The 13161-nt window shown below is 37.1% G+C and overlaps 1 non-coding gene across 1 annotated transcript; it reads left to right on the forward strand.

Moving 5' to 3' along the window:
* Nucleotides 1-12367: 12367 nt before the first annotated feature.
* LOC130468344 (small nucleolar RNA Z195/SNORD33/SNORD32 family) lies at nt 12368-12455 on the forward strand. The gene has a single exon (XR_008928734.1). It is a non-coding gene; the product is annotated as a small nucleolar RNA Z195/SNORD33/SNORD32 family (small nucleolar RNA).
* The last annotated feature ends 706 nt before the right edge of the window (nt 12456-13161 follow it).

A 13161-nucleotide genomic window follows, 5' to 3' on the forward strand; every position in this document is an offset into this window, starting at 1 on the left:
TTTGTTTTGATTTGTTGCAGGTTTATCACTATGGAGAAGCAGCACGGCAACCTTATATTGCCTCGACACCATTTGTTGGGTGTTAAAATGGGCCCACCATTTTAACCCAAAAGCCAATAAAACCCACTCAAGCCCAATATCCCTTACAAGGCCTCAAAGGCCCAACAAAGGCACTATATATACCCCTCAAAGGGCAAGGTAAAGGGGTCATTCTCTAACCCTAGAGAAGCCACCCTACTCTCTCTCCCCTAAACACCTCATTTTATACATCAATTGTACTGACTTGAGCGTCGGAGGCTCCGCCTCGGGGACCCCCCTTGGCCCGGAGTTCATCTTGCAGGCACCGTACGTGATCGGAACTCAAGACATCAAGGAGCTTCCTCAATACATAGTCCAAACCCATGCCTACCAAGTGTTTGATAAAATGCTTCAAAGACCGATTACAGATGAAAACTCACCTCCCGAGCTCAATGCCGAAGCTCATTGCCGAGGCAAGTACATGGAAATCCGAAGTTGACCCGCCGAGGCTAACTCGTCCGAAGGTGGAGCCACGGTCCGAGCCTGCACTCCCGGGGCTAAACTCCGTACCTGAAGGTTGATGACAGGGTCACCAGCATAAAAGCTCAGTACTGAACATGTAAGCTCATTGCCAAAGCCAGCAGTTCCCGAGCTAAATGCCAAAGCTCAATGCCGAGGCCAGTCTCCCGGGCATTCCGAGCTCAATGCCGAAGCTCCAGAAGCAAGGCCGAAGATCTCGAGCAGTGCCGAACAGCAGTGCCGAAACTCCAAGTCGAGCTTAGGGCCGAAGTTCCCGAGCAGTCACAAAGCTCCCGAGCAATGCCAGACAGTAGCCTAGCCTTGGTTGATAATGAAGGTAATATCAACCCAGCATCAAGAAAGCATACTAAATTGCTGAAAAAACATGAGTTTCAGCATTCTGAGATCGACCGCCGGGGCAGACCACCGAGGTTCAGGCACCGAAGTTGACCATTCGAAGTCAATCACCAAAATCTGCCTGAAATAATGAGGAACTGTATTTATCATTCCTAAGTTCATTTCTCTGAAAAGCGATGCATATCTATTCACCAAGATATTTCTATCTTCAATGAGTGTTGTGATATCAAGCATGAGCGGTGGCAATGGTTTGTGATATCAAAATGAGCGGTGGTAATGATTTGTGATTTATGACAAAAACGAGGTGGCTATCAAGAGGATCCTGTGGTTATACATACCTCTGTCATCTTTATCAAAAAAATAATAATTTCTTACTTTTGGATTATTTGGTGACATAATTAGTCACAAATAAATGAAAGTAAAAGTCAAAGGGATCCAAGCAGCAAGCCAAATCTCATTTGCCGACTATATTAAATTGGTGTTAGCTCATGCATGATCCATCTATACATTTACCCAAGTGGATGCTACATAAGTGGATGTCATTCGCTTGAATTCATCCGACTACAAAGCTAAGTCTTCTATTTATTTAAGTTTTGTACTTTATATTTTGTCAGCATATATAATTTACTTGACTTGATAGATTTGGTAAAATGCTAATATTCTTGGGAACTTAATTTGACAGACATTGTCTAACAATAAGTCATTTTGCAAGAGCATACACCTCAAATTGTTCATGATGTTCAAAACGAATTATAAATTCATGTTTGACAAACATAAATACATCAAATATTGAAGATCAAAATTGTGTAGCAAGTCTCCGAACAAGTCTACGGATTTGAAAGAAGACTAAAAAACCGCTCCGAGATTACAACTCGAACCGATGTTACAATCCGAGCCGATTTTAGAAGCACGTTCTTGAACAGATCTCCGGATTTGAAGAACGAGGTTAAAAATCGCTCAAAGATTACAACTCGAATCGATGTTACAATCCGAGCCGAAGGTAAAAAGCCGCTCCGAGATTACAACTCGAACCGATGTTACAATCCGAGCCGATTTCAGAAGCACGTTCTTAAACAGATCTCCGGATTTAAAGAACGAGGTTAAAAATCGCTCAAAGATTACAACTCGAATCGATGTTACAATCCGAGCCGAAGGTAAAAAGCCGCTCCGAGATTACAACTCGAACTGATGTTACAATCCGAGCCGATTTTAGAAGCACGTTCTTAAACAGATCTCCGGATTTGAAGAGCGAGGTTAAAAATCGCTCCGAGATTACAACTCGAATCGATGTTACAGTCCGAGCCGAAGGTAAAATCCGAAGGATAAAACCGAGCCGAAGGTAAAAATCCGAAGGATAAAACCGAGCCGAAGGTAAAAATCCGAAGGTAAAAATCCGAAGGTAAAAATCCGAAGGTAAAATCCGAGCCGAGATTACAACTCGAACCGATGTTACAATCCGAGTCGAGGTTAAAATTCTGAGCTGAAATTGACTTTCACTTGGAAGTGATCAAAATCAAAACCCAACCCATTTTTCAAATAGAATTGGGCCTGGGGGGCATTTGTTGGGGTGTTAAAATGGGCCCACCATTTTAACCCAAAAGCCAATAAAACCCACTCAAGCCCAATATCCCTTACAAGGCCTCAAAGGCCCAACAAAGGCACTATATATACCCCTCAAAGGGCAAGGTAAAGGGGTCATTCTCTAACCCTAGAGAAGCCACCCTACTCTCTCTCCCCTAAACACCTCATTTTATACATCAATTGTACTAACTTGAGCGTCGGAGGCTCCGCCTCGGGGACCCCCCCTTGGCCCGGAGTTCATCTTGCAGGCACCGTACGTGATCGGAACTCAAGACATCAAGGACGCTCCTTCCATCGTTTCAACCCCGGAACACCATTTAATGAGACCCGATTGAAGGTTGGCGCAATACAACTAGTGCTTCCACTTCTACGAGCCATAAATACTCCATGTCATGCCATGGTATGGTGGGAGAAGGGTGAGAGGCCATGCATCTTCTGTTTGAACGTCCGCGTTCACCGTCCTAGAGTCCGAGAGGAGCTCTGAGTCCGTATTTGTTTGAGCCCCGTGTTCACCGTCCTAGAGTCCGAGAGGAGCTCTGAGTCTGTGCTTGTTTCAACGTCCACGCTCACCGTCCTAGAGTCCGAGAGGAGCTCTGAGTCATTTCTTGCTGGGCGATGGCCTGGCTTCGTGCTGGGCCTTCGTCCGGCAGGCCTCGTCCGATGCTTATTCGTACAATACGCTTCCGATAAAATTCCCGGTTTTCGGAATTCATTTCCGATACGAACAATATTTAATATTTCCGATTCCGGAATTAATTTCCGTTTCGAACAAATATTTAATATTTCCGTTTCCGGAATTATTTTCCGATTCCGATAATATTTCCGATTCTGACAATATTTCCGTTTCCAGCAATATTTCCGATTCCGGCAATATTTCCGATTCCGGCAATATTTCCGATTCTGACAATATTTCCGTTTCCGGCAATATTTCCGATTCTGACAATATTTCCGTTTCCGGCTCTGAGTCTGTGCTTGTTTCAACGTCCACGCTCACCGTCCTAGAGTCCGAGAGGAGCTCTGAGTCCGTGCTTGTTTGAACGTCCGCGTTCACCGTCCTAGAGTCCGAGAGGAGCTCTGAGTCCGTGCTGCCGACTATCCGCAGGAGGAGCTGTTTAAAAACACGAAAGAAGAATAACCCAGTGGAGATCAACACCGAACCATTGTCGTCGAATAGTCCATGAAGGAGCTATCCTTGAGCAATTGTTCTTGTCCCTGGTGTACTATCCTTGTTCTTGGAAGACCGTAGAAACTAGAAAGAGCAGTTCGTGAGTCCGTGAAGGAGCGTCGCTGCTACTGTTGTTGGGGGTCACACTACCTTACACCGAGCATTACTACGGAGGCTAGGTATAACTTGAACTGAGTTGTTTCGATTTCCATGGTGTTTATTTGAAACCTCTATCTCTGCTTTCTTTCGTTTCATGGAGACCTTGCTTTTTGTTTGTTCTTTTACAGCAACATGTTATAGGTGATAAATGCCTTCATTAATATGCCAAACAAAATTTGTCTTTCTCCTTACCTGTTTTACGTGAGCTAGTACCTCTCTTTTTTTTCTTTTTTTTTTTTTTTTATTTTTATTATTGTTCATAATGATGGGTGAATGGTGATGCCTTGATGGTGGTCCAACTCCCAAGGAAACTTGTCTTATACCTATTCACGTAGCTTATTTGATGGAGTATTAACTTTTGATATACAAAAGACAATTTTTTTTTATTTTGATAATCAAGGCATTATCACACATCCCGTTTTTCTTTTAGCAGCTTCAAATGCATTTTACTTGATACGAAGCATTTTTTTTATGCCATTATATCAAATAAGGTTCCCTTGTTGACTTCAGTCATTAAGCTTGATCGTACTTGAATCAAAATATCTCATATTTTTGCATTGTTAAGCACGCACTAACTTGAAATATTTTATGTATTTTGTAGGAATAAAATAAACATGTTTTATTTCAAATATCGTGATACTCCTACAGAAGAGGCATTGTCACTCATAGAAGATGCTAATGTGGTAGATGGAAGACACTTTCGTTCGTTTCCTCCTGTGATCGGTCCTTTTGCAAAAATCAATCATAGTACGTACGCAGTTCTTAAGCCCTGTCCTTCTAGACGCTTTCTATGCATTTGTCCCGCAAAGAAACAAAATGGAGGTCCAACTCATATCCTTGATGTCGATGAGAGATTTGGTGCTTAATTGGAAGCTTACTCCAAATCTTGATATTTGAAATATTGAGTTGATCCCGGTGTTGAAGAATTTTGGTTGAAGCTTGGTGCATACATCTTTCTCCAATATTTACATTCAACCTTTGGGCTCCATGGTGCTTGATGACTTCTCTTCAAGATAATTTGGTGAAGTTTTGGTGATTTTGTGATGGTGTCTGGCGGCTTTCTCCGTCCTTCAATTTAGTTCTTTTGCAAATTTCTGGTGCTTGGAAGCTTTCTCCAGATCGCAATGTCGTTTTCGGAAACCCCTGGTGCTTGGAAGCTTTCTCCTGATCTTTGGATCAAGGTGTTTGGTGCTTTTGTCCAAGAAATTTGACGATTCTTTCAGATCTTCAAGAAAATTTGATGAATCTTTGGCCCTTTTGAGCTTTGATACTTGATGGTGCTTGGAAGCTTTCTCCATCCTTCACTGTAGTTGAACCTCTGGTGTGCTTCGAAGCTTTCTCCAGACTTCAAGTAAATGACGACAAACTTTTGGATCATCATTTGACAAAATTAATTTTTGAAGACAAAGTAAAACAATTTGATTTTTTTTTTTTACTCATGTCTCCGCCATCATACTTTGTTTTACAAACATTTGGTGTTTTAAAAGAACATTTGTAATCCTTTGAGTTTTTTTTTTTTTTTTTTGTTTCTGGAATACAATTTCAAATTATGCTCCAAAAATATTTTCAAATTTTTTGATATGGCTGCCCTTGAAATTTTTCATTATCCAAGATGCCTACGTACCAAAATAAGTGATTTTTTTTCTTCACTTTTTTTTTTGGATCAAGCCAAACGTAGTTCAAAAAATTTTGCAAAACTTTTTTTTGTTATGTAGTTTAGGCTCGTGCTTAGGAGCTTTGAGGACGATATTTTTCACCTTTGCCCCCAGGATCATGGTTGAAACTTCTTGCAGACTTGTGGACCAAAATCGTCGAAGTCTCAACAAACGCCCGACTAATCGGATTTTTCTTCATGATTGGCTATCGCAACCTCCATTTCGTGAGCTTGAGATGCCAAATCCCGAAATGTTTTGGGCTTCATTCCTTGCAAGATATAAACCAAGTCCCAATGCATGCCTTGGATGCACATGTCAATTGCAGAAGTTTCGCGCAAATGATCCTTGCATTGAAGACTTAGTGTCCGCCAGCGATCGATGTATTCCACGACCGGTTTATCCTCCAACTGGTTTGTTTGTGTCAACTCCAGCATGCTGACAATACGACGAGTGTTGATGAAGCGATTCAGGAACAATTCTTCCATTTGGTCCCAGCTATCAATGTATCCAGATTCTAATTCGTCGGCATAACAATCGAAGGCAACTTCTTTTAGCGATCGAACAAACTGTTTCACGAGCAAGTCTCCTTCGGTGCCTGCGCTATTACACGTTTCAATAAAATGTGCAACATGTTGCTTCGGATTGTCTTTTCCATCAAACTGCATGAATTTTGGAGGTTGATAAGCGTCAGGCATCTCCAATGCATCAATCCTTTTTGTGTACGGTTTGATGTAATGACCACTTTCGCCAGGATCTACGCCAAGTTGATGTTTGATAGTTTTGGCTATCATATCTTGAATTTGACGTAAGTAGAACGAATCACCATGGGGATTTCTTCTCCTTCTTGGCTTGGACTTCACAGTCGATTTAGATTCGTCGCTTTTGCCTTCACTTTCGGTTTCACCATTTTCATATGATGCACCAATTGGACGTTTTTCAAGTTTCTTCGTCAAATTGGCAAGTTGTTCGTCTTGACGTTTGATTTGGGCTTCCTGTTTCTTGCCATCCTTGACGAGTTTTCCAAGGACTTTCTTCATATTTGCCAATTCTTCCTCGATGGTGTTTGCTTCAATCGTCATGACATTTACAACGACAACGGTTATTGCTCTATTGCTTGGCTCCAGTGACGGACCCTGGACCGCTCCGTTGCTTGGCTCCTGTAACGGACTTTGGAATGCTCCATCGCTTGGATCTTGTACCGGACTTGGGATCTCTCCATCGCTTACCTCATGCAACGGACCTTGGATTGATGTCGAAGAAAAGGACTGGTTGCTTTTGTAGTCTCCTTCTAGATTGAAGATTTGATTAGCAGATATGGATTTCATCAACGCCATTATGGCTGGATTTTCTTGCTTCATCATTCTTCGATTTGCACCTTGGAGGTTCTTCAGTATTTTGATTTGCGGAGAAAAAGATGAGAGGTAGAAATCGTCCCACCGAGCGTGCCAAATTGTAAACACAAATTTACGAGTCTGCAAAAATAACAGAATCAAAATAATGTGAACAAAATAATTTTTTTGATTTTTGATGAATTTGGGTACAATCTCTAATGTGTTTATCCACTTATTCGATCTCTACAACCGTAAGAACTTGTTTTGTCAGACGTCTTGAACGAGGGCCACCGGGCTTGATCTCTTTCGATTACGTAGTATGGAGGTAGAACGGCTTTTGTGCTTGTTGTTCTTCTTCCACCGAGATTTGATGTCAGACTTGTGTGCTTGGAAGCAGTCTTAGGGTTTTCTGAATATTACGTTCCGTCCGCCAAAAGACTTAGAGAGAACTTTTTATATCCTCTTCTTAGGTTTAGGGTTTTATCTTTTATGGATCAATGGGCCTTTTACTTAAGCTCATTTAAATAACCCACTTTTATTAAATGAACGTCATTTGATTAAGATGGGCCTATTTGATTTATAACCCAAATTTATCTGACATTTAAATAATAAAAAGTCAACATTTGACTTTTTCGGGACAAGAAGGATGATGCGGCATTTATCACATTTTTAATGCCTACAATGATCATATATTATACAGTTTGAAAATAGGAATATTATACAATTCAACAAAATCATGCGATTATTTTTTATCATTAGACAAAGAATGTGAAATCAATCTGATGTATTTACCTTGATTGGAGTTTTTTTTGACCTGATTATGAAATCAGAAGATTCAAAGCTAGCTGTTGAATTCGCCTCCACTGATTTTGTTGATTTTAATATGTAGAACTTCGAAGATTTCTCCGAATTTACTTTTAATCAGTAATTCGATTTTGGGATCTGATGATTTTGAGTTATGATTTAGGTTTTGGACTGCGATTGTCCTCGAGAATTTTCCTCGGTTTCAAAGTTTTAATGCTTGGGGTTGAAGTGTTGAACATGGACATTGGCGGGATTAGTCTCACTATACGGAAGAATTGATCAAATTTTGGGCCGGGCCGGACTTTAACACAAAAACTTATGTCCAAATTTATAAATTTGGTGCAGTTTTTTGCAATCGCTAACTGCTGTACCCGGGTACAGCCAGCTCTGGCTGTACCACCAAAAACGACGCGCTCATATTGTTTGTTCATTCTTGTCGACTGTTTGTTCTTTTTTATTGTACTGTTTGTTCATTCTTATTGTACTGTTTGTTCTTTCTTGTTGTACTGTTTGTTCTTTCATGTTGTTTTTTAAATTCATCATCAAATTTTCATAATTGTTGTATTTTTTGTTCTTTCTTCTGGAATTTTATGTTCTTTTTTATATTGTTTGTTCTTTCTTGTTTATTTGTTTGTTTATAATAATCATATGGTCAATGTTCATAATTAAACTCTTCATTAATCTTTTATTCTTTCTTTTTGTATTGTTTGTTCTTTCTTGTTGTACTGTTTGTTCTTTCTTGTTGTTTTTTAAATTCATTCATCAAACTTATTGTTGTATTGTTTGTTCTTTCATGTTGGCTTTAAAATTCATCATAAAATTGTTCATAATTGTTGTATTGTTTGTTTTTTTTTTCTGGAATTTTATGTTCTTTTTTATATTGTTTGTTCTTTTTTGTTGAGTTATTTGTTCTTTCTTGTTTATTTGTTTGTTCACAATAAATGTATGGTTAATGTTCATAATGAAATTGTTCACTTCATTGGTCTTTTATGTTTTTACAAGCGCCTATATTGTTTATTTCCAAATAAATAAATAAATGTTCATTTCCAAATTAGTAAATGTTCATTCCAAATAAATAAATAAATGTTCATTTCAGAAATAGTAAATGTTCATTTCCGAAATAGTAAATGTTCATTTTTGTAGTTTATTTCCAAATAAATAAATAAATGTTCATTTCCAAAATAGCAAATGTTCATTCCAAATAAATAAATAAATGTTCATTTCCGAAATAGTAAATGTTCATTTTTGTACCAGTATTTGTTCTTTTTGTTGTATTGTTTGTTCTTTCATGTTGGCTTTAAAATTCATCATAAAATTGTTCATAATTGTTGTATTGGTTGTTTTTTTTCTGGAATTTTATGTTCTTTTTTATATTGTTTGTTCTTTTTTGTTGAATTATTTGTTATTTCTTGTTTATTTGTTTGTTCACAATAAATATATGGTTAATGTTCATAATGAAATTGTTCACTTCATTGGTCTTTTATGTTTTTACAAGCACCTATATTGTTTATTTCCAAATAAATAAATAAATGTTAATTTCCAAAATAGTAAATGTTCATTCCAAATAAATAAATAAATGTTCATTTCCGAAATAGTAAATGTTCATTTTTGTAGTTTATTTCCAAATAAATAAATAAATGTTCATTTCCAAAATAGTAAATGTTCATTCCAAATAAATAAATAAATGTTCATTTCCGAAATAGTAAATGACCATTTTTGTACCAGTATTATGTTCATTTTAAACAACACAAAACGACATCGTTTTGGATGGGGGTACAGCCAGCTATGGCTGTACCAGGGTATAGCAAAAAAATTGCGGTTTTTTTGGTCAAAACCCAGATATTTTTAGGCTAGGTTTGGGATTTAGTCTAAAAATATGTATTTAAGGTTTTACTAAATCCGTATTTTTTCGGATTGGGTATGGCCAGGTTATAGTTGATCATGTCTAGTTCAACTACGGAGTAACGTGTGAGCTAGATTGTTATTGTTGATGTGGTCGCTTGATGTGCAGTATGGAGTAATAAAATATGCTGACTATATTAGGTCTCGTGCTACGGATATTTTAAAATTATTTGATTACCCTCTCCGTCTCAATTTAATTGTCACATTTCCTATTTACGTCCGTTTCAATTTAATTGTCACATTTTTTATGGCATGGACCCACTGATATTTTATTACCTTTCACTTTCCACTATCCAAAATTATGATTTCACATCCTCTCACATCTATACCTAGTATTTAAAAACTGTAACCATAGGTGACAAAATGAAAAGTGTCATCACCTCATCAATCTACCTTTTTTCTACATTTTTTATAATTAAAATAAAGAAATTTCAAAAGACACCCTTATTAAAATAAAAAACTAACTAAATAAATAAATAAACAACTCAAAAGACACACATAACATAAACATACAATAAATAATCATAACTTAATAAACTAACTTAAATTATATTAATCAACTAATATTCCATAACAATAGCAATAACAATAAACATTAAACACTAATACTTACTTTGTAATAGTCTTTTTGAATTCTTAAACTACAAAAAAGAGAAAACTAAACATTTATACCTAGTATTTAAAAGCTGTAACCATAGGTGACAAAATGATAAGTGTCATCACCTCATCAATCTACATTTTTTCTACATTTTTTATAATTAAAATAGAGAAAATTCAAAAGACAAAGACACACATAACATAAACGTACAATAAATAATCATCTCTATTATATAAGCCAAGAGGGAAGGGGCAATACAGTAACAACACTTTTCGTGTCCACAAGCAAAAATACGAAAATACCCTCAGATTTATGTTTCTCCCCTATTGTTTCTTTATTTATGCGTTAATTTGCTGAGCCTCTCCACCTCTCACTTTTCTCTCTCCTCGGTTTTCTAGGGTTCTTCCTCGCCATTCTCGCAGAGATGGTCTCCAACCGCACCCTCGCTCTTTCTCTCTCTACTCCATCTTCCTATCTCTTTCTTTCGATTTCTTCTGCTTTTCAAAACCTTCTCTCCTCCGTCTCTCGCCGTCGCCTCCATCGGAAACCGCGACGGAGGAGATCGTAGTCGCCACCATTGTTCAAGTTCGTTGAAAAGACGACCTCCACATCGGAGCAACGATTTCAACGCTATACAATGCCACCGACGCAATGGAGAATCCTGCAGTTCCAATTCACCCTCCTTGAAATTCAAAGTAATTATCTCTTATTTTTAATTTTCTGGGTTTTATCTTAGTTTTAGGGTTTTAATTACAATTCCAATTTTTTATTTCAGTTTTGTTGCAGGTTACAATTGATTGTAATTTGTTGAGTTTTGCTCAGTTTCTTCATAAAGAGCCTCCTATACGAGCTATTGAACTTGAGAATGCGTAATTCAATACGGGTGAGATTTCAATAATTTTGTTTAAATTTTCATTTTTTTTCCAATTGATTCTGAAGATTTTTTTTGATTTGGTGTGTTTTTCCCGATTTCATTTGACTTCCCCCTAACAGGCTCAGGGATTACAGGCGTATCAAAAGCTCCTTGTCAATTTGAGCAAAGCTCTGTGAGTTTTTTTTTTCAATATGTGTTGGGTTTTTGAAATTTATTTTGCTTGATTTCTGTAATTTAAAATGGATATTTTCTATGTTTTACAGTGAGCAACCAGTTGTTGGTTTTAATCAAGTGGCAAATCATGCTCATCGGTTTAAGGGGAGTAGTTCTAGGTATTTCCTAACTCTCAATCTTGAATTTTGTATTCCCAGGTTCCATGTTTTTTTTGAGCTTTGAATCTGTATTTTGAATAAAAAATGATGTGACTTTGTTTGCTATTGAATTAAAACCGATACAATTTGAATATGTGTGTCAAATTCTCGATTCCCTGCTCTCTATTTTCTCTGTGTCTGAAGAGATTAATCAAGGTGTAGTGGTGGTGGGTGGTATGGTGTTGATGGGAAGAAAGAAGGGAGTAGTGGTGGGAGCGAAGCGAATTTAATTCCGTCTCACATTTACCTGGGCTTGGAATTTTTTTGTTGTTTGTGGTCTTATGGCGTCTGTTGATTTAATTCTTGGATTATTTCCCGAATCATATAGTTTATGGATGTTAATCTATCATATGCTGTCATTAGAACTTTTCTTGCTGGAGATTCAGTAAATGCATATTACAACATAAGTGTCATTAGGTAGCTCCAAGATTAAACCATGGTCATTCAAGTGATTCTTGCTGCAACTTCTCAACGTCCTTTGTTTTCTGGTTTCGTTGGCGGTAGCTGCTGCTTCTATCCAAGGCATTGGTGAAGCTCTTCGTACTTCCAACCCTTTCGGTTCAAAGAATAGTCACCTTTTTGTATTGACAAAAGTAAGGCAATTGCGCAATACTTTTAGTATACTTTGTATTTGAGGTCATTATGTTGTACGCTCGGAACCAACCCAAGTATACGAGATAAAGAAATCAGTTATACCCCAATTTTTTGGATCAAACTTTATTTGTTTTATGCTCTTTTTACCTATATAAAATTACAACATAAGTGGTTGATCTCCATTAATAACCTGTTTATACTGATCGTGGTTTACAGTTACTTATTCAATTCAAACATTTTTTCACAGAGTTTTTTATTTATTTTGATGAGAGAAGCAAGGAGGTCAACCTCTTTCAAATATACAACACAGATTCTGGCAATGCAATGTAGTTGGACTCTCATGTCTATCCGAATGGAATGAATCATCCTTTCCACGGAGGTAAATCTTTGCCTGCTAGGCAAGAGGATAGCAAGTTACAAATTTTATTCCAGATTTGCAAGGAGATATGATTATTTAATTTACCCAATATATTGTCTGAATTCAAATTGATGAATTCTATTTAACATGCACTACCATCTGATCTCGATATTTTTCATCTTAATCCAAATTTTTAAGTTTTGTGTGTGATCGATGATGAATTTATTTGATAATTGTTGCAAAATTTTATTCATGATGAAGATATACGGCTTGATACGATCAAAGCTAGATGTAATTTCCTTTAATTTGAGCTCAATTTTGTTTGATTTTGCTTATAATTGATGAAATCATGAGATGTATGTATTTTGAAAGGGTTTTTGCATTGTTACAGTTAGAAATCTCATCAAACGACGTGCTGAATTGACGGAGCCATTTTCAAGGTATGAATTATTCGAAATTGCTAATGTAATGTGGATACACCGTCAAGAACTTAATTAGAGAGTTTGGTTCCCAGATGTAATGAGTCTTTAATGTTCTTCTTGATCATATATGATGGTCTTTAATCTTTTACCAAACGATTGGCACCGTTGACTTATTCTTTCGTTGCATCGTTTACATTACGTCTATTTGAATGTTTTCTGCGTCATCTATATATCCAGAATGGTTCCTGTGAATTTACACCATATCCATAGAAATGATAGGAATTTTCCTAATTTGTTTTCCTAATTTGTTTTTCTGCAAATTTATCTGAACATGCATTCAAAGAAGCCGATGTAGATCTAGACGGAAAAATTTGTAGATCTGAATGGCATCAATTTGTTTCCAAAAATCCCCAATTGTTGAAAATAATGATTCTCCAATATCTCAGGTATGTG

Source organism: Spinacia oleracea, chromosome 2, assembly GCF_020520425.1.
Source record: "Spinacia oleracea cultivar Varoflay chromosome 2, BTI_SOV_V1, whole genome shotgun sequence".
NCBI lineage: Eukaryota > Viridiplantae > Streptophyta > Magnoliopsida > Caryophyllales > Amaranthaceae > Spinacia > Spinacia oleracea.